Source organism: Antechinus flavipes, chromosome 6 (assembly GCF_016432865.1).
Source record: "Antechinus flavipes isolate AdamAnt ecotype Samford, QLD, Australia chromosome 6, AdamAnt_v2, whole genome shotgun sequence".
Lineage (NCBI taxonomy): Eukaryota > Metazoa > Chordata > Mammalia > Dasyuromorphia > Dasyuridae > Antechinus > Antechinus flavipes.
Window position 1 is genome coordinate 78849738 of NC_067403.1, and position 23403 is coordinate 78873140.

A 23403-nucleotide genomic window follows, 5' to 3' on the forward strand; every position below is an offset into this window, starting at 1 on the left:
CCCTCATGTTATAGACCTGGGAAGGTGAAGTCTCGAATTGCCATAAGAAGGAAATAACAAATGGAGTTGACACCTAAGTCTTTTGACAGGAGTCTCAGGAAATGCTTTCTGATCCATGTTAAGGGATCTCAGCCTTGTAGGCTTTGCCTATTTTACTCTGAGCAGATGCCCCAAAGCCCCAGAGAGGAGCCACTGTAGCCAAGGTCTGGTCCTCAGCAATGGGTAAGCTTTTCATCTTTTACCTTCACTCTTCCTTCTTTCATTAGCTTCTTAGCCTCCCATGGCCTGACCCATGGCCCCAGCATCCTGGGGCTGGGATGAGGCCGGCCATATGAATGGGGAGTAGCTATGAGATTTGAAGGCAGAGGACTTAGCTTCAAAAATTTAGGCTTCTCCATTAAATCCCTGTATGACCCATCATGAATCACTTCTTTTCTGGGCCCCAGTTTCTTTATATGTCCAAATGAGGAATTTGGATTAAGTAAACAATAAGGTTCTATCTGGCACTGGACATAGTGTCCTGTGATTTTTGATACAGGTCCCCATTAGACTGGACAGCATGTCATGCTCTGTGGCTTTTTCTTCATCTTCTCTTTCTTCTCCTCTTCCCTTTGCTTTTCCTTTTTTCTTCTTCTCCTCTCCTCCCTTTTCCATCTGCAACTCTTTCTCTTTCCTTCTCTCCCCTCTTCTCTCTCCTCTTCCTTCCCTCCAATTCCCTTCTTCCCTTTCTTATTCTTTCCTCCTCTTCCTCTTTTCTTTTCCATTTTCCTTTTCCCTCCTATCTTATCCTGTTCTTTTATTTACCTTTTCTCTCCTCTTCTTCTCCCCATCCCTTCTCTTCCCTTCTCTTCTCTCCCTTTCCCTCCTCCTCTCCTTTCCCCTTTTCTGTCCCCTTTCCTCCTTTCCCCCAATACCCCTCAGGAAAAAAGGTGAAACCATATCATCCAATCTTTGTAAACATGTTGTTAGCTAGGCAGTGCATTTTACCTTCCAGAAAAACAAAATGCTTTAACCCAGTTAAAATATGGATATTTCCAGGAGGTCCCCAAGGAGTGACACTAATGGTGATTTCAGGCTGCCTACCTTACCTATGTGGAAGACCGACCATGGCTGAAGATCAGAAGATTGGTTGGCTCCTAGCTCCTTCCTCTAGCAATGCTGAAGGCATTGTTCTTACACCCACGGCGCCCTTGGCAGTGGTGTCCAACCCTGCAGTGCTAACAGCAGTCAGCTCCAATCTCCAAGATGAGGGCTGACACCCTCTCTGTGGAAAGAGCACCCATTGTGACATGTGTCAATCAGAAGATACAATTCAGTCAAGCTAGTTGCCTCTGTAATATGATGTAGGCTATGCCTTGTGATTAAAATGTATAATTTTCATATATTATATATATAATATATATACATGTAGATGTAATCATGTATATATGCATTGTATTTATATAATAAAAATTTATATATAATATTGCACATAGATATGCATTATTATATAAAACATTAATGATATAATTACAGCTTATAATTATATCTTTATAAGATATAAGATGTAATTATAACAATTGATTATACACATATGTAATAAATAAATATTAATAATATAACTAATTATACATATATTATAATTATCTTGTGCTAATATTGCTTCTGTGGAAACTATAGATATAAGATATGTAATAGTGAAGATGCGCTTGCAGTAACATTGCAACTAGGATGGGGTGACTGTGGTTTTGTCTAGGATATAGGAATGTAGAGGGCATTGGCAATATTAATGTCCTTTCATCTGAGCTTCCAACCTATTTAGCAAGAAGAATTATCTAGACTTCCGGTTAAGATGGCGGAGAGGAGGCTCACAGCTGCATAAGCTCCACGCTTTCTCTCACTATCCATTTCATTACAAGCCTCTGAATCAATGCTTGACTGAAAAAAAACCCCACAAATAGTTACCAAGAGAAGCCATCCTTGAGATCCGCCACGAAAGGTCTGTCTTTACTGGAGGGCTGGGGCGGTTTTAGATCGGGCGCAGGCTGAGGGCAGCGGCAGTGAGAGCGCGGGAGCAGACTGGAGAGGGGGTGGAGAGTGATCGCAGCCATCTCTGCGGGGAGAGCTTCGCTACAGGTTTGGATACTTTGCTCCGGCAGCAAGTCAGCAGCCCAGCAGAGAAGCTAAAAACACCGGGGCTGAAGAATACAACCCCAAACAGCTGGAGTCTCTCAGGACCTGGCCGTCCCCCCCTTCCCCCCCTCAGTGACTCAGCATGCTTTGGGATCTCAGAGCGCAGGCGCAGCACAGTCCTGCTAGTGCCTCACTGCTGCCCCCTGCAGTCTGTAGAGGAAGCTCGATAACACACCCAGCCCCCCCCCCAAAGAAAGACTCCAGTTTTTTCTGTTTTTCTTTGGTAGTTTGTCTCTGATTAATAGACAGAATGAGCAAGAAGCTGAAGAGGACTTTAACCCTTGACAGCTTCTACACAGATAGAGAGCGGACTCTAAATCCTGAGGAGACTAAAAACAGGCAGTCCCCAGGTGATTCCCCAAAGGAGGAGATCGTCTGTTCCTCAGCACAGATGAACCTCATAGAAGTGATTAAAAAGGCTCTCACAAGGGAGCTAGAAGAAAAATGGGAAAAGGAGAGGGAGGCTTGGCAAAAGAGCCTGGAGAAGTCAGTTAAAGAGAGAGTGGATAAAGAAGTAAAATCCTTGAAAAATAGGATTAGTGAACTGGAAACAGAAAACAGCTCTCTAAAAAACAAAATTGGCGAAATGGAAAAAAATTCCACAGAACAAAAGAACTCAATTGGACAATTAGAGAAAGATTTTTAAAAAGTGAGTGAAGAGAATACTTCACTGAAAATCAGAATTGAACAAGTGGAATTGAATGACTCGAGGAGACAAGAAGAATTAGTCAAGCAAATCCAAAAAAATCAAACAATGGAGAAAAATGTGAAATACCTTCTGGGGAAGACAACAGACCTGGAAAACAGATCCAGGAGAGACAATCTGAGAATCATTGGACTCCCAGAAAAACATGATGAAAAAAAGAGCCTGGACACTGTCTTCCAGGAAATTATCAAAGAGAACTGCCCAGAAGTCATAGGAACAGAGGAAAAAATAAACATTGAAAGGATTCATCGATCACCCACTGAAAGGGATCCTAAAATCAAAACACCAAGGAATATAGTGGCCAAATGCCAGAACCCTCAGATGAAAGAAAAAATATTGCAAGCGGCTAGAAAAACCCAATTCAAGTATCAAGGAGCCACAATAAGGATCACCCAGGATCTGGCAGCATCCACATTAAAAGATCGAAGGGCCTGGAATATGATATTCCGAAAGGCTAAGGAACTTGGTATGCAACCAAAAATAACTTACCCAGCGAGAATGAGCATCTTTTTCCAGGGAAGAAGATGGACATTCAACGAAGTAAGCGAATTTCATCTATTTCTGATGAAAAAACCAGAACTTAACAAAAAGTTTGATCTACAAATATAGAACTCAAGAGAAATCTAAAAAGGTAAAGATTAATCTTGGGAAGTATATTTTGACTATATAGATGTATAAAGAATACATGTATACCTTGTTCTAGAAATTGATGTGGAAAGGACATTGTACCAGAAAAAGGGTAAAGTGGGGGTAGTACATCTCATGAAGAGGCATAGGAAACCTATTATATCTGAGAGAAAGAATGGAGGGGGATGAATATAGTGGGTATCTTACTGCCTTCAGAATTGGCTTTAAGTGAAAAATCTTAAGACATATTCAATCTATGGTGAAACTTCTCCCATCTCATTGAAAAGTGAGAAGGGAAAAGTGGAAAGGGAAGGAATAAGCTAAGCGGAAGGGAATACGGGAACTGGGAGGGAAAGGGGTAAGATAGGGGGAGGAACTCAAAGGCGGGGGGAGGGACACTAAAAAGGGAGGGCTGTGAGAAGCAAGGGGTGCTCACAAGCTTAATACTTGGAAGGGGGGGAAAGGGGAAAGAAGGGAGGAAAGCATAAACCGGGGTTAACAAGATGGCAAGTAATACAGAATTGGTCATTCTAACCATAAACGTGAACGGGGTAAACTCCCCCATAAAGAGGAAGCGGTTAGCAGAATGGATTAAAAGCCAGAATCCTACAATATGTTGTTTACAGGAAACACACCTGAAGCGGGGAGATACATGCAGGTTAAAGGTAAAAGGTTGGAGCAAAATCTACTATGCTTCAGGTGAAGTCAAAAAAGCAGGGGTAGCCATCCTGATCTCAGATCAAGCTAAAGCAAAAATTGACCTAATTAAAAGAGATAAGGAAGGACACTATATCTTGCTAAAGGGTAGCATGGATAATGAAGCACTATCTATATTAAACATATATGCACCAAGTGGGGTAGCATCTAAATTCTTAAAAGAGAAACTAAGAGAGCTGCAAGAAGAAATAGACAGTAAAACTATAATAGTGGGAGATCTTAACCTTGCACTCTCAGAATTAGATAAATCAAACCACAAAATAAATAAGAAAGAAGTCAAAGAGGTAAATAGAATACTAGAAAAGTTAGATATGATAGATCTCTGGAGAAAATGTAATGGAGACAGAAAGGAATACACTTTCTTTTCAGCAGTTCATGGAACCTATACAAAAATTGACCATATATTAGGACATAAAAACCTCAAACTCAAATGTAGTAAGGCAGAAATAGTAAATGCATCCTTTTCAGACCACGATGCAATGAAAATTACATTCAACAAAAAAGCAGGGGGAAGTAGACCAAAAAATAATTGGAAACTAAATAATCTCATACTAAAGAATGATTGGGTGAAACAGCAAATCATAGACATAATTAATAACTTCACCCAAGAAAACGATAATAATGAGACATCATACCAAAATGTATGGGATGCAGCCAAAGCGGTAATAAGGGGAAATTTCATATCTCTAGAGGCCTATTTGTATAAAATAGAGAAAGAGAAGGTCAATGAATTGGGTTTGCAATTAAAAATGCTAGAAAAGGAACAAATTAAAAACCCCCAGTCAAACACTAAACTTGAAATTCTAAAAGTAAAAGGTGAGATCAATAAAATTGAAAGTAAAAAAAACTATTGAATTGATTAATAAAACTAAGAGTTGGTTCTATGAAAAAACCAACAAAATAGACAAACCCTTAGTAAATCTGATTAAAAAAAGGAAAGAGGAAAATCAAATTGTTAGTCTTAAAAATGAAAAGGGAGAACTCACCACTAACGAAGAGGAAATTAGAGCAATAATTAGGAGTTACTTTGCCCAACTTTATGCCAATAAATTCGACAACTTAAATGAAATAGAAAAATACCTCCAAAAATACAGCTTGCCCAAACTAACAGAGGAAGAAGTAAATATCCTAAACAGTCCCATCTCAGAAAAAGAAATAGAACAAACTATCAATCAACTCCCTAAGAAAAAATCCCCAGGACCAGATGGATTTACATGTGAATTCTACCAAACATTTAAAGAACAATTAACTCCAATGTTATATAAACTATTTGAAAAAATAGGGATTGAAGGAGTCCTACCAAACTCCTTTTATGACACAGATATGGTACTGATACCTAAACCAGGTAGGCTGAAAACAGAGAAAGAAAATTATAGACCAATCTCCCTAATGAATATTGATGCTAAAATCTTAAATAAAATATTAGCAAAAAGATTACAGAAAATTGTCACCAGGATAATACACTATGACCAAGTAGGATTTACACCAGGAATGCAGGGCTGGTTCAATATTAGGAAAACTATTAGCATAATTGACTATATCAATAACCAAACAAACAAAAACCACATGATCATCTCAATAGATGCAGAAAAAGCATTTGATAAAATCCAACATCCATTCCTAATAAAAACACTTGAGAGCATAGGAATAAATGGACTTTTCCTTAAAATAGTCAGGAGCATATATTTAAAACCATCAGTAAGCATCATATGCAATGGGGAAAAACTGGAACCTTTCCCAGTAAGATCTGGAGTGAAGCAAGGTTGCCCACTATCACCATTATTATTTAATATCGTATTAGAAACACTAGCCTCGGCAATAAGAGTCGAGAAAGATATAAAAGGAATTAGAGTAGGCAATGAGGAAACCAAACTATCACTCTTTGCAGATGATATGATGGTATACCTAGAGAACCCCAGAGATTCTACCAAAAAGCTATTGGAAATAATTCATAATTTTAGCAAAGTAGCTGGCTACAAAATAAATCCCCATAAATCCTCAGCATTTTTATACATCACCAACAAAACCCAACAGCAAGAGATACAAAGAGAAATTCCATTCAGAATAACTGTTGATACCATAAAATATTTGGGAATCTATCTACCAAAGGAAAGTCAGGAATTATATGAGCAAAATTATAAAAAAGTCTCCACACAAATAAAGTCAGACTTAAATAATTGGAAAAATATTAAGTGCTCTTGGATCGGCCGAGCGAACATAATAAAGATGACAATACTCCCTAAACTAATCTATTTATTTAGTGCTATACCAATCAGACTTCCAAGAAAATATTTTATTGATCTAGAAAAAATAACAACAAAATTCATATGGAACAATAAAAAGTCGAGAATCTCAAGGGAATTAATGAAAAAAAAATCAAATGAAGGTGGCCTAGCTGTACCTGATCTAAAATTATATTATAAAGCAGCAGTCACCAAAACCATTTGGTATTGGCTAAGAAATAGATTAGTGGATCAGTGGAAAAGGCTAGGCTCACAAGACAGAATAGTCAATTATAGCAATCTAGTGTTTGACAAACCCAAAGCCCCTAACTTCTGGGAAAAGAATTCATTATTTGATAAAAACTGCTGGGATAATTGGAAATTAGTATGGCAGAAATTAGGCATGGACCCACACTTAACACCATATACCAAGATAAGATCAAAATGGGTCTATGACCTAGGCATAAAGAACGAGATTATAAATAAATTAGAGGAACATAGAATAGTTTATCTCTCAGACTTGTGGAGGAGAAAGAAATTTGTGACCAAAGATGAACTAGAGACCATTACTGATCACAGAATAGAAAATTTCGATTACATCAAATTAAAAAGCCTTTGTACAAATAAAACTAATGCAAACAAGATTAGAAGGGAAGCAACAAACTGGGAAAACATTTTCACAGTTAAAGGTTCTGATAAAGGCCTCATTTCCAAAATATATAGAGAACTGACTCAAATTTATAAGAAATCAAGCCATTCTCCAATTGATAAATGGTCAAAGGATATGAACAGACAATTTTCAGAGGATGAGATTGAAACTATTACCACTCATATGAAAGAGTGTTCCAAATCATTATTGATCAGAGAAATGCAAATTAAGACAACTCTGAGATACCACTACACACCTGTCAGATTGGCTAAGATGACAGGAAAAAATAATGATGAATGTTGGAGGGGATGCGGGAAAACTGGGACACTAATGCATTGTTGGTGGAGTTGTGAACGAATCCAACCATTCTGGAGAGCAATCTGGAATTATGCCCAAAAAATTATCAAAATGTGCATATCCTTTGATCCAGCAGTGTTTCTATTGGGCTTATATCCCAAAGAAATACTAAAGAAGGGAAAGGGACCTGTATGTGCCAAAATGTTTGTAGCAGCCCTGTTTGTAGTGGCTAGAAACTGGAAAATGAATGGATGCCCATCAATTGGAGAATGGCTGGGTAAATTGTGGTATATGAATGTTATGGAATATTATTGTTCTGTAAGAAATGACCAGCAGGATGAATACAGAGAGGCTTGGAGAGACCTACATGAACTGATGCTAAGTGAAATGAGCAGAACCAGGAGATCATTATACACTTCGACAACGATATTGTATGAGGACATATTTTGATGGAAGTGGATTTCTTTGACAAAGAGACCTGAGTTTCAATTGATAAATGACGGACAAAAGCAGCTACACCCAAAGAAAGAACACTGGGAAACGAATGTGAACTATCTGCATTTTTGTTTTTCTTCCCGGATTATTTATACCTTCTGAATCCAATTCTCCCTATGCAACAAGAGAACTGTTCGGTTCTGCAAACATATATTGTATCTAGGATATACTGCAACATATCCAACATATAAAGGACTGCTTGCCATCTAGGGGAGGGGGTGGAGGGAGGGAGGGGAAAAAAATCGGAACAGAAACGAGTGTCAATATAATGTAATTATTAAATAAAAAATTAAAAAAAAAAAAAGAAGAATTATCTAAAATGGAGAACTACCTGCTTCCCTCCCCTCAATACTTGGACAGCTCCTCTCAGGAGACATGTCTTGAATTTCTAGAACCCTTTCTCTCTGTCTCAAAAAAAAAGACTCATTTGGAGAAGTTTGTTTTGGTTACAAAATTGCCAGTTATGACTTCATTGTATTAGTAAACAAAATATGTATGCATTTTTGTAAAAAAAAATTAATCAACTTACCAATGTATATTTGAGGGGGTATATACCATTTTAGTTTTTGTGGACTCAAGGATTTGGTTCTGAGAATCATCAAATCATCAAGCTAGAGCTGGAAGGTGTAGTGCAATTTCCTCATTTTTACAGATGAGAAACTGAAGTCCATTGATATTAAGTGAACTATTCAAAGTCATATGTGTAATAGGTAGCAGAGACAGGATTTGAACTCAGGCCCAGTGACTGAATTCAACCTTTTAAGGTTAGTACTCTAGACTAGTCTACTAAGTGACATCATAGTGCACAGATACCCTGGCCTGGAGTGAGGCTCATCTTCCTAATTCAAATCTGGCGCTGGACACTTACTAGTTGTGTGACCCTGGGCAAGTCACTTTACCCTCTTTGCCTCAGTTTTCTCATCTGTAAAATGAGCTGAAGAAAAAATTGGCAAACCACTCCAGTATCTTTACAGAAAAAATCCCAAATAGGGTCATGAAAGATCAGATATTGCTAATCTACCAAAGAATAACAACACTCAACTCTGTCAGAAACTTTCTCTCTGATCCTATACTTGAATTTCTCCATCTACTGCATTGAATAATGGATAGACCCCTCTTCTCTTCTAGACTCTGGACACTAGAGTGAACATGCTGAAGAATGACTAAATAAAGTGTCTAGAGCGGCAGGTGTGATAAAACTCCTGAATATCCTGGAGTATTTGAAGCCCAGCCAACTCACCCAGTCAGTTCAAAAGAAGATACCATTGACTCTTAGCTATAAGGCAGCAAGTGAGAAAATAAGTCAATGATTTTTATTGTATTATATCTGAACCACTGATGTTCTTCCCAACTGGTTGGACTCTGTCCTGTCTGCACACTGTGGTTGTTCAGAATCACTTTGTCAAGCCCGGCTTACTGGGAGATGGGAAAAGAATAGAGCTGGGGGTGCTCTCTCTACTGTGAATAACCATAAAATCCACTGTGAAACACAGCAACAAGTTATTAACGGTGATATGGTATTTGTGAATTGGCTGAGTGCTCCCCCCAGAAATAAAAGAAAGAAAACATTTCAGCCTGTGAAGCTAAGATGCAGAAGCACCTCTTTAGGAAACCAGTAGCTGTTAACAATAGGCATTATCCACAAAGACACAAGGGCCAGCGTGGATGCTTTATGCATAATACAAGACAAGAATGGGGATCTATTTACAGCATACAGTGCTTTTCACTTCTGTAACATGGAAAAGGACCTAGATGCCAGTGATCTGGAAATCGGACTGGGCCTATGCCCAAAGCTGATCAGAATCTGTTCAACCCTGATCCTGGGGTCATTTCTTAGTCCTTTGGAGTCACTGGCCTTGTATTCTCTGCTGCTCCTGCTGTTGCTACTTTCCTGATTTTTTAGTCCCTGCAATGGAATCTTCTGAGCCCTTCAAAGCCCAGCTCAGATGCCCTCCTCTACATGAGAATGTTCCTTATCTCCCGATTCATTAATACTTCTCTCTTCAAATGACTTGATATATCTACATCTCTCTCTCTCTTTCTGTCTCTCTGTCTCTGTCTCTCTCTTTCTCTCATCTTTACATATTTGTATCTATATACACACATATGTTTATACATACACACACACACATATATATGTATATGTGTATATATGTATATGCATGTGTATATATAATGTATATTTCTGTTCCATGTCTCTTCTTTCTTTAGGGACGCTCTTATTTTTATCTTTGAATGCCCAGTAGCTGTACAATATCTCACGTGTAATAAGTGCTTAAATAAATGTTTGCCAATTTGTATTCATAATGTCAAAGAAATAGTGTCAAACTCAAGTAGAAACAGGGACAAGTGAATTACATATAAAGATTCACATGGACACACACTGACTTAGAAAACCCCACATTACCATTATCTATGTTCTATTGTATATTTGTTTTGTTAAGGATTGCCCAATCACATTTTTTTCCCTGAGGCAATTGGGTTTGTGACTTGCCCAGGGTCACACAGCTAGGCAGTGTTAAGTTTCTGAGGCTACATTTGAACTATGGTCCTCCTGACTTCAGGGCTGGTACTGTATCCACTGCACCATCTAGCCCTGCCCAATCACATCTCTATCTGTTTCAAACTTCACTCAGGAGTGTTGTGGGGGCTGTGTTTGACTGCTGATTCACAGAGTGGCTAGTGAAGCAAAGCCCCAGCACTCTCTCAGCCCAAATCTGTGGATGCAAAAAGTAGTGTGGAAGGAGTGCTCCATTCAAATCCTGCCACCAGCTACCCATGAGACCTTGGGAAGGTTCCTTAATGTCTCCAAGCCTCAGTTTATTTGTGAAATATATGAATTGGATTACATGATTCCAGGTGGCTCAATGGAGAGACAACTGGACTTAGTGTTAGGAACATTTGAGTTCAAGTCTGGCCTTAAACACTTAGTGGCTGTGTGATACTTGACAAGTCATTTAACTTCTGTTTGCCTTAATCCACTGAAGGGAATGAGAAATCACTCCCACATCTTTGCCAAGAAAAGCACAGGGAAAGTATAGTCATCATCCTATGGTCCACAGTCATGAAGAGTCAAATAAGACTTTCCAACTCTTAACTGTAAGATCCCATGAGCCTGAAATTAACCCTCAGCAGCAGCCTCTGACTCTAGTTAAATGACCTATTCAGCAGCTCACACAGAGGTGGATGGCCCTTAGGAAGAAGGTAGTCATCTTCAAAGGGATTCTGCTCTTGTGGGAACAAGAAGGGCCAGATGCATCTCCTCCCCTATAGCAGAATCCCCATACATTGGCCAGGAGGACACACAGCGAATGATCACACAGGGCAAAAGAGACCTGGTTACCAGCCACTACAAAGTACAGTTTCATCCTGTTGTAGCAAACCTTGAATTTCTCTAGCGCTTTATTTCCCAGAGTTGTGGCTTTGCAATAGTTTCCAGGCAACTGAAAGGGAGGGGCTCCATTTTCAAAACCAGCACTGAAAGATGGCTCAGGACCTTCTGTTTGCAAGAGATTGTTTCCTTGCTGCAAAGCCAAAAATGATCTCACCTGGAATAATACATTTGGGGCTGGGACTGAGGGCCGGGAGTACTGGGGCTGGAGGGTGAAGTGCCAGAAATTGGGGATGGAGGGTAAGGATGGTGGTTTGGAGAGTAATCTGAGGTTGGGAGGGAAGTGTATGGCACAGAGGTCACTTGAGGGGTGGGAGCAGGATATGGAAGCAGATGACAATAGAATGTTCTTGTGGAAGAGAGGAGGTGAAGAGTGGGGCAGTTAAATGGGGGTGTGTAGAAGAATGAGTTCAGAATTTGATGATGACCAGTGCTTGTAAATAGGAATACTTGTCCACCAGACATCTTAGCCCATATTTCCATTGGACTGAGGGAATTGTGACATAGGAGAGGGACACTATGGCATTTGGACCCCAGGGATGATGTGGATTTCAGTTTCCTAATTTGTATAAGAGAGATGGATCAGATCTTCTCTGAAATCCTTTCTGGTGCCAAATCTGTGATCTAATAATAATATAATCCTATGATCGACTGAATGTGATCATACCATGTGATATAGATTCCACGGAAGAGTATAAGGTTCTACAAGGAAGAGATTTGTTCCATTTCCTCCTTGAATCCATATATCAGTTATCTGGGACAAAGCAGCATCGCCTTGCCCAGATGCAATTCTGCAAGGAAGTATGAATGCTACTTGATGCATCTGGGGTCATTGTATAGTTGCTTCCAGGTACATGGGTATCTTTTACTGTGCTCTAACAGCTTTGACTTGCTCTAAGAACCTCCAAAGAAAGTCATGATTTGGCAAAAAAAAAAAAAAAATTCTGGACTTAGAATCAGAGGACTTAAGTTTGAATTTTGATTTTCTTTCTTACCACTTGAGTAAGTCACTTCAGTTCTAGGGACCTCTGTTTCTCATAGAGTAAAATGAGGTGATTAGATTTTAATCATCTCTAGACTTTATATAAGATTCCACATTAATTCTTTGTTCAAAACCTTGAATGACTGATTCCTTATTATCTAGCAAATTAACTCTAAACATCTTCATTTGGTTCTCAGTATCTCCACAATTTGATCTCAATCTACATTATCATACATATTTCCTTCTATTCCTCTTCATGGACAACAATCCCATGCATATATGGAAGGGAGAGCAGGAGTACAAAAGATGGTTAAGTGGTATTGGGAGGAAAGGGTAAAAGGGGAAGAGAGATATATGTCCTGTATTCAAGGAATGAAGAAAAAGAAAGAAGATAAAAAGAAAGGAAGGAAGGAGATGGGAGGTAGGAAGGAAGGAAGTAGGAGGTAAGAAGGTAGGAAGGAAGACACTTATTAAGCACTTACTATAAGCTAAGTTTTGTACTAAGGGCTGGGGATAAAAATATAAACAAAAAGAATAGTTTCTACCCTCAAAGAGCTTCAATTCTAACAGAGGAAGATAACACACTGAGATGATATGAAAAGGAGTAGAGGAAGAAGGTCCTTGACATTGGGGCATGGTTTTGAAGTCCGTAAAATCAGTTAGCAGGACTAGAAGGAAAAGGAAGGCTAGACAGTTTAAACTCTTCCACATAAGGGAGACTTACCTTTGGGGAGAGACATTGCAAGGGCACTTTCCAGGGTGAGAAGACCACAGCTTGGATTTTCCAGGGTGAGGAGGCCTGAGGGTACTGAGGGACGTCCCAAGATGAGACAGCAGTATGAGTGTGTGTGTGTGTGTGTGTGTGTGTGTGTGTATATATATATATACATATACATATGTGTGTATATATATTTTTTGTTTTTTGGCTGAGGAAATTAGAGTTAAGTGATTTGCCCAGGGTCACACAGCTGAGATATAGTTTTGGGATTCACAAAGGTGGAATAGGAATAAAAACTAGACAAACTTGCTGTTGCCCAAGAAGTCCCATTTCCTCCGCCCTGAACTCAGAATCATCTGGTTAGTTCCTACCTATTCTTCCAGGCCCACCTCAGATACTACTGACTCTGGCTGGAAGTAATGTCTCAACCTTTTGAACTAATATATTCATTTCTACTTTTCCTATATTATCACCTTCTGTATATAATTTAGTATTAACATCTTATCAATTGCATATTAGATATCTATTAGTAAGTTGTAATTTCCATGAGAGCAGAAACTATGTGATTTTTCTTTTTAAATTTCCTCAATGTATTGAATAATTGATTAATAAATATTTGTCACATGGATGGGTAAATGAATGAATGGAAGGATGAATGAGTGAAGGAATGGGCATGAATGACTTTCATTTTGGTTCTTAAGACTAGGGGATACCAGGAACTGATAGCTGAGTCTAGAGGCTGTCCTCAGTCTGTCAGCTATTATGCTTTTAGGATTTGCCTAATTGTAGGAAGTCATACTTGGTAAATAAAGAAAGCTTCACTTCTGCTTCTTCTACTCTGGCAATTCAGTGACTTATGAGAAGTAATTACTAGTCTCAGTGGTTGGTTTCCTTCCCTGGGAAATGGAGCTAATGATAGTGACCTGCCTCTGAGGCACCTATCTCTGGAAGACTGTTAAAAGAATGAATGGAGATTTATAAGGTACCTTGAGATCCTTTGCTAAATGGTGCTCCAGGGGTACTGAGTATCCCTTTGGTATTCTGAATTCTCAAAGAGCTCAGACTCTTTTCCTGAGTAATTCCGTAAGCAACAGAATAAAAATGATTTCATTAAAACACAGTCAGATCTTCTGATCAGTCCTAAATTAAGATTAAAGATGAATAGCAAATAGCAGCAGAAAGATATATAAGAGGAACTTAGCCTTGGGAAAGAGACTTCTTTTTTTTTTGTCATTTGTCACTCACTTTTCAAATGTCTTCACTTTTATCAATGCAGAATAGATGAAAAATTATCAGTGTCTGTTGAATTCTGAGATAATGGCATGTAGAAAAGTTTAAATCTAAGGAAACGCTCTCCCAGCATATCACCCTGTATTTTTCAATAAGACCCTATTCAACATTTCAGGCCCTTCCAATGAAGAAATAGTATTCATCAAAGTTCTTTTTACTTGAAAGGGCATGGAGAAAATGAATGAAGCCAAGCTCAGCTCTAAAAAAAATTTAAAATGAGGTTGTGAAAAATCTTTCCATGGAAAATAAAGGAATAATTTATCAAGATTCTAAAAAAGAAAGGCAAGAACAAAATAAAAGCAGATTTAATTAATCTACCACCAGCCTGACCTCTGAATAGAATGTTAGCTCTGACCTGGATGGGCTGGTAGAAGGGATCCTTTGGAGTCTCCCTAAGATCTGATCAACATAATGGCACCTTTAGTGGTTATTTTAAATTAATCTGACTGATAAAAAAATAGATTGTCAATGGCAGACACATAAAAATGAAGGAAATAGAAAAAATATCTATAAAGATAGGAGAACAAATACTTTAGTAGTTCTATTTTTGTAAGATAATAATCAAAAAGCAGTGGGAGGCAAGTGTGGTGAACTAGATAGAGCGTTGGCTCTTAAATCAAGAAGATGTGTGTTGAAATCCTGACTTTGACAATACTGGCTGTATAACTTTGGACAAATCACTTAACCTCTCAATGTTCCCAGAGAATTCTTTAAGACTGTGAGGAGGTACTGAGCTGCATCTGTAGAGAGTGTTTTCTCATTGGTAGTTCCTATAATCAATAAAATCCCAGGTTTGATTAAAAAAAAAGTCAAATCAAATCGATAAGCATTTATGAAGTGCTTACCATTTCCCATGCACTGTGTTAAGCTCTAAGGTTACAAAGAAAGGCAAAAACACTGTCATTTAGAAACACTGCCCTCAAGATTGTGAAATCCTTAAAAGCACTGATCGTTTTTGTTTTGGGACATTTAATTCTCCCTTTTTTTTGGGGGGATATTCTTAGAACTTAATATTATACCTGACACATAGGAGGAGAATAATAAATGCTAGTTGATGGACTGATATTTGAATGGGAAAGCTAATGCTCCAACAAAAATGCATATCCAATATGTGTAACATGTATACACATATGTATAGATGTATATGCATATATAATACACACAATTATGTGATTCCCTTCAGTTTCATGTATGTATAAGTGTGTATTTATATGTATAGTATGAATATGTGTGTATGTGTGTAAAATGGAGGTAATTTCAGAGGAAAGACATTGGTGTGGGAGGGGTAAGGCTTCTTGAAAAAAAGAATGATTTAAGCTGAATTATGAAGGCATTCAAGAGCAAGTACATTCTAAGTATTGGTGTAGATATGGGATGGAGTGTTGTTTTTGAGACACAGTAAAAAGGCTACTTCATACAATACATGAAGGGGAATAAATTGAAAAAAAGAATAGAAAGTTAAGAAGGGGTCACATTTTGAAGAACTTAAAAAACCCACTAGAGGATTTTTCTTGGATTCTGCAGTTAACAGGGAGCTACTGGAGTTTTTTTTTTTTTTTTTTTTTTGTGTGTGTGTGTGTGTGTATGTGGGCATGGAGTAAAATTATTAGACCTGTGTTTTAGGAAGATCACTTTGGTAGCTGAGTAGAGGATGATAGAATGGGGAGATATTTGAGTCAGGGATATCAACTGGAAAGCGATTGCACTAATCCTGGTATGAGGTGATGAGGGACTGCATCAGATTGTCAAAGGAGAGAAAGTGAACATAGAGAAGACTTGTCATGAAGGCAGAAATGACAGGACTTGGCAACAATTGGGATTTGTGAATGAGAGTGAAGAGTCAAGGATGACACTTTGATTGTAAGCCTGGGTGACTAGGAGGATGTTAGTGCCTTCCATAGTACCTGGAAAGTGAGGAAGAGGGAGGGTTTGTGGGAAAAGGAAATGACAGCGACAATAATAACACTATTGAAGAAAAGCAAGATATAGTGGAAAGAGTATTTGATTTGGAACCAGAGTACTTAGATTTAAATTTTGTCTTTGATATGTCCTATCTATATGGAACCTTGGACAAATCACTTGAAAACTTTCTGGTTTTTAATTTCCTCATTTTTTAAAATTAAGGAGTTGGATTTATTCTGACATCTGTTCCAGCTCTAAATGTATCTGTGATCCTGTGATGATGATAATCATAATGTTTCATTTTCTCCACTCATATCCTTCTTTGATGCTTCACCATGGTAGAAATTTATTAACCCTAGATTCACTAAGATGATGACAGGGCAGGATTTGAGAACCTAGAAAAGCGTCAAGCATGGTTTTAGGATGTGGACTGTATGTGCCTCTGAGGACTATCTTGTTGATTTTAGAGAGGCTCATCATTAAGATGGCCATTGAAAAAGAAATTGTTTAGTCACCATAAAATATTTTTCATCATTCTTTTTCAAAAATTTTAAGCTTTCATTGATATTTTTTGTTTTTATACACTCTCCATTTCCAAATATATCCTCTTATTTCCTCTATAAGTGACCCATCCCTTGTAACAAAAAATAAACAAGAAAGAGGGGGAATAATTTAGCAAAATAACCAAGCTACAAACTAAATCTGGTAGTATATACAATGTGCCACATCAACAGTCCCCAAACTCTGCAAAGAAGAGAGGGGGCAAAATTTTCTCAATTCTTTCCTGGGATCTTGATGGATCATTGTATTTGTTCAATGTTGAGTTTTAGTGTTTTTGTTCTTTTTTCAATTGCACGTTTGTTTTCCCTTGTCTTGCCTACTTTGTTCTGCATCAGACTGTATGAGTTTTCCTGTGCTTATCTGAATTCTTCATGTTCATTGTTTATATGCTTTTACATTCATGTTTAGATATTCATGATTGATGAGAGCAGCAGCAACTCTTGAAAACTTTTTGAAATTGTTGCAGACTAGCGAATAGACTGGTGGACCTGGAATCAGGAAGACATCTTTCTGAATTCAAATCTGGCCTCAGACACTAGCTGTGAGACCTTAGGCATGACACTTACCATAACTAAAGGGGGGAGGGCCAGAATCAATACTTAGATCCAAGACACCAACATCTGTTTTGGAAAGGTTAGCTCACAGATAACAATTATGCATGAAAGAGTAGGGAGTATTATTACCAAATTGATCTTCCTGGAAGATTCCAACTAAGGATTGATAAATCCTTTCTAGAAGGGAAGGTAGATGGCTTGTAACTAGAATTAGTTTTCTTAATGATCTGTCCAGAATCATAAAAATTTAGAACTATAAGGGACCTTGGAGATTATATAATATATTTTATTTTACATTTTTTTTAAACAGAAAACCGAGGCTCATGGAGACTAAGCAAATTGACCGAAGTCCTATGTTTATAGGAGTCAAAGATAAAACATTAATTCAAGTCTTCAAAATACCAGTATCATCTTCTAAGTATTGATTCCTACCTTTCCCTCTCCCTGCTTTAGTTATGCTCTTCTTGCTGGTAAAGAGAAGAAAATGCTGGGCTGTTGGGGCCCCTGAATAGGCTGTTTAGGTAAATGTTTGCTTTCCAGGCAATAGAGAAAGGTGATTTTCAGATCATAAGGCTCAACAATTCCAGCTTTTGAGCTTTCCTGCTATACTTCTGTTATGTTTTTAAAACAATAAAAATGACAGCAGCAGCAGTAATCAACATTAAAAGATGCCTAGGGTACTCTTTTGACTATAGATTAGGCCAGGAGGCTATGCCTTCAGACAATTCTAATCTTGACCTAAAATTAGATTTATTATGCTGTCTGGTATTTCAGAACTCTGATAACCCTTCTTTCTCCTCAACCTTCCTGGGTGTTCAGTTACATGGGGAAAGAGATTAAAGGTTTGAAAAAGAAACCCACCAAAATGTAAAACATATAAACTCTTCTTTTTCAATTTTGTCTTTTTTCTTTTTGGGGGTGGAGGATGGGGTATGGATGTAAGGCAATCATTTCTAATGCCTGACTGAATCATCAGAAGGCTTGTTCAGTGAACTAAATCTTTCCAAAGGAGACAGTTCATAGAACCAGATTAAAAAATGGATACAGGGAGAACATAGGAGCCCAGCTTTGAAACTGAAGGGAAGTTTTGTTGTTGTTCATTCATTTCATTTGTGTCCAACTTTTTGTGACCCAATTCAGGATTTTCAGGGCCAAGAATGGTTTGCTATTTCCTTCTCCAGCTCATTTGACATATTAGGAAACTGAAGCAAACAGGATTATGGGACTAGCCCCAAGTCACACAGCTGGTAAGTGGATGAAACCACATTTGAACTCAGACATATGAGTCTTTCTGATTCCAGTTCTGTTGCTCTATCCACTGCGCCACTAGCTGTCCAAATTGGGTTAGCTAACCTTTAGCTCCAAGAAGAGTGAAGCCATATTATTGATCTGGGGGTTAAAAATTGTCTCACCCACAGTAAAAGAGCCTAAGCTATCTTGAGCCAATATTACTTTATTAAAGGGCCCACGATCCCCTTTAGTGAAGTGAACCTCAGATTTTCCTCATGAGCTGAGTTGCCCACTTCTTTCAGAGTCTTGTATTTATAAATTTTGATATCCAAATATGCAAAAGAGACAGTGAAATACAGAATCTCCTTGGTTGACAGATTTTGCTCTTGAGGGCCAAAAATGACATCAGCGGGTCACAGGTGAATGAAGCATGGAACATCTCTACTGACTAAGCGGTCATGAGATGGATGGGTTTCTCCTTCGGTTAAATAGGAGGAGAGAGTATAAGCTAGACATACCCTCTAAAGAACACACGGGGTATAGGGAGGTTGAAGGAGTTGGGATTTTTTAAACCAAACTAAAACCCGTGCTTTATTTGGTCATGGAATTTGAGCAAAACAGGATGGAGATATCTGTCAGCATTTTTGTGGTTGCACAAGTGACTGTAACTGGTAACAAGTAATGAATATTACATTAAAGTTTGGAGACTCTTCTATTAGAATCTATATTTCTATGTGACTTATATGAAGTATGGATGAATGCATTGCTTATTCTTATATTTATTATTGGGTTAATGACTAGCTATGAAGTATGAGATGAATATGTTAAAATAATTACTAACAATCATAATCCCTTAAAAATCATAATGAATTAGTATTGATTAAGTTTGAATAGGGGCTCTCAATGAATCATTTCTCTCAGATTGATTGGTCTTTGTTAAGCATTGGGGTAGGATTGAAATCTGGAGCAAATAACACCATTTCCTCATATAACAATTTTTGATGAATGATGTTCTCAAATTCCAAATGCAGAGGGTTCTGTCTTGTCTTACTTGATATAGTTGATGTTAGGATTGCAGGCTGATCAGGCTGAATGATAAGGTATTGGAAACCATGGACTAGATGGTAGCATGGAGTTCATTCCAGAACTGACCATGTTTGCCTGAGTCCTCATAGGAAGACTGATGAAATACTTAGTCTCTGAAACCGTGAAGTTGCTATATATCAAAAGCAGACTCTCAGAACTGGTTCTAGACCAATTCCTATATAGTTAAGTTGGAAACTGGACTAATCTTTGAAGTGGAAGGCATTGAGGAGATCAGCTTTCAGAGTCTTTCCAAAACAGGAATGAAATGAGCCACAACTCCAAGGATAATCTTCAAATGGGCCCAACTCTAGCAAAAATTTCTAGTCTGGAAATGCCCAAGTAGCCAGAGGTGACTCTGGGCTAGGCTTCCCAGAGTTCATCCTGGCTTAGGTTAGAATCCCAAAGTGAGGTTGGAAGAGGGAGAAAGTTAGACTTCACTGGGATGGTTTAAGTTTTAGATTAAATAAAAATCTAAATTCATATAGAGCAGGAATAGTTGAAGAATGGACCTTTAAATATAGACTGTTGTATTTCTGATATCATAGTAATTATTTTAAATTAAAATAATAGCTTATATTTATATTATGCATTAAAATTGTGAAGTATTTATATTCCCTTTTGATCTTTACATAACCCAATAATCTTCTAATAAAGTATTATTATTATCCCCATTTTACAGAGAAGGAAACTGAGGTTGAGAGGTTAATTGATTAGTACAGAGGAGGATAGTGAGGTTGGGAGGTTAATTGATTTGTCCAAGGTCATATAGCATTTGAAATCAGATCATCCTCCTTCCAAATCCAGCATTCTCTGATATGGGAAAAAGTGAATTGAGAAAAAAAGAGAAATGAAGGAGAAAAAAGCCCAGGAAAACTTTTACGTGAAATGACAAAATGGCTAATCTTTCTTTGCTATGAAGCAACTGAAGTGGATGACCAGGATGGGGAAGGGACTGGAGATCATTCCAAGTGAGGATCAGTTGAAGGAATTTGGAATTATTAGACTGGAAAGGAGAAGGCTTTGGTTGCATGCAAGAGCCTTAACTATGACTGAGAAGGCTTGTCTGAACCTTGGCTCAGCTACTTGCTGGATGATTTTGAGCAAATCAGTTTTCTTGGGCCTCAGCTTCCTCATCTCCAAATGCAGAGTATTTGGATGAGATGACCTTCCAGCTTTAAATTTTAAGAGTCATATCTACCTAGGGAAGTCCCATTCCTTTTGGAGTTTCTTCCTATTTTCCTGGCACATTAGAATCAAGGTTGAAAAAAATGTGTTGCAAAACCAAAAGGAAATAAACTAGGCATTTTATTAGTAGCATGAATTATCATATCATTTTGGATTATGACTGATCACCCTAAAGATTTTAAAGAGTTGGGAGCAATGAGGCTCAAAGCTTCAAGTTCATTTCCTAAAAGTGATTTTAGCAATGCCACTTATTTCTGATTTGGAGTAATTCATGTGTGCATTTATGTATCGCTTCTGTACCTATGAGTCCTCATGAATGAAATACTTTTGCTGAATTTTGGTATAATAGAAAGATATTAAAACTGCAGAGATGCTTCTCATGGTACTTCCCCTGGCTGTTGTTAGTTTGTGCGGCCCCAGACATAAATATGGCCAGTTATGACTCTGTGTATGTATGTCTTTTAGAGACCTCACTGGGGAAGGGATAAAATAATAATGGTCAGAGATAGAGAAAACTATTTTTTAAAAAGAGAGAAGTAGGGAAATTCTATTTAATCTTAAACTCCTTAAATTTATACTATGAAGTGAAATGTACAATTTTCTCGTTGTACTAAACTCAGTATTGCAAAATTTGAATAAAAGGAATATCCAGACCTTTTTTTTACTGATAGCTTGTATTCATTGACTCCTAATAAAAGTTCATATCTATGGAGCATTTTTTTTCATAACCACCCCTTTAAAGTAGAGAGTATGGTAATTATTATCTCCAATTTTATTTGTGAATAAAATGTAACTTGGAGAAAATTGAATCCTAAATACACTACAATAATCAGGCAACAATTGATTGGAACCTAAATAACCTACGAGAATATAGGATCATAACTTTATAGTTGAAAGGAAACTTAGACGTTTTCTGATCTAAGTCCCATCATCTCACAGATGAAGAAACTGAGGTTAAGGGATCAAGTGGCCTGCTCATAGTCACACAGATTATAAGTAATAAGGCAACAGAACAAGTATTTTAAAATATGTACTATATATCAGGAACCATGTTAGTATTGGATGTACAAAAGCCAAAATAGAAACAATCTCTTCCTAAAGGACCTAACACTCTACCAAGGAAAGGGGCAACATGCATAGAGATAAGTAAATATACAATATGTAAATGTATTCAAATGCCATGTATGAGGAGCATCAAATAGTCCAGACTAATAGGAATGTGTGTATAAACCAGTATTTATAAGTTATCTATTAAATGCCACTTATTCTATGCCAAAAAGGGGGAAGGAAGGGATATGAAATTAGTCCAGAAAGATAAATTGAAGCAAATTAAAAAGCTAATATTTAAACCCATGCCTCTTACCTTCACTCTTTCTCTACACTATATTAACTCTTTAAACAAAAACTGAATTTTTAATACAATGGAAAAGGTAGAGGAAGAGAAGAAAATAAACATTTAGTAAGCACTTACTGTGTGCCAGATACTATGCTAAACATGTTTAAAATATTATTTTCCTGGATCCTCCTAACAACAGTGGGAATTGGGTGCTATTGTTACTGTCATTTTACAATTGGGGAAATGGAGATAGATAGAGATATTGGGAAAAACCTATGTTCAGCTTCAGACTTACTAATTGCAGAGACTTACACAGGGTCATTCAATTAGTAAGTATCTGATAGGCCTTTCTAATGCCAGCCCTACCTCTGCAATTGATGGCTTTAGAAATGGTATTTGTAGGACCTAAGTAGTTTAGGGAGCTGTCCAAGGTTAGGAGTTGTGTTGACAGCTTCCTCACTGATGGAATTCAGGAATTTTTATTTTCAATCTTCTTTAAAATGAGATTTCTCCCTATGCCTCCAAGGGAACTCTGTCTGAAGAAATGTCATTGTCAATAAAACTAGCAGGAGACCCCTACAGTTTTGTTGGTTTAATGTCTTTCCTGCTTGGTTGAGTTCCCAAATTCTGGTCTCAATAGTATAGGCAAGTGTTTTTTTTGCCAAATATGTCTCTATGGAAACACAAAAAATTTTTGATCTGTGAAACAAGGCTGTTTCATGGTGTCTTCTTTTCCCTTTGAATTTGAGTATTTTCTCATATTCCTTAAATTTTTCAAAGAATTAAATGTAACTCCTATTTAACTATGCTCACTGAAGAAAATGGGAAAGAGCTAGTAAAAAGGTCATTTTCAAGCCATGCAAGTGTCACGTAGTACACAGACCATTGAAGCAACAGTTTATATTGTGAGGTCTAACTCCAGTTACCAGACAAGGAGATGAAGGTTCAGTGTGAATGGTTCCTTGTGTTGTTGGCCCATAAACACAATCCTTAAAAATAGAAAAGGTGACACATTGTCAGCCTCTAGCAGTGGGTTCAGTAGCTTGAAAGGGATGACTGTATTGTAAAGCTCATCTAATTAATTGGAACTTAGACTTGTCACATCTTTTTTAAGGATGACATTGTAACAGCATGGAATCATCCGTCATCTTGTCATTGGTATGAAATTTTTTTAAAATGGTCAACCTGTCATTGTTAATTAGTCTTTAGACTATGAACAAGTCAGCAGCAAAGTGACTTTCAAAGCCCTGTTTCTAGATACCTTTGACAATAAACTCTAGGCA

The 23403-nt window shown here is 37.6% G+C and overlaps 1 long non-coding RNA gene across 2 annotated transcripts in view; it reads right to left on the reverse strand.

Annotated features, from left to right (window-relative positions):
- The window catches only part of LOC127540749 (uncharacterized), a 53248-nt gene extending 51997 nt beyond the window's left edge, over positions 1-1251 (reverse strand). For both annotated transcript variants that reach the window (XR_007948274.1, XR_007948273.1), the window contains exon 1: positions 1089-1251. This is a non-coding gene — a long non-coding RNA (uncharacterized LOC127540749). The remainder of the gene's footprint in view (positions 1-1088) is intronic.
- Positions 1252-23403: the final 22152 nt, after the last annotated feature.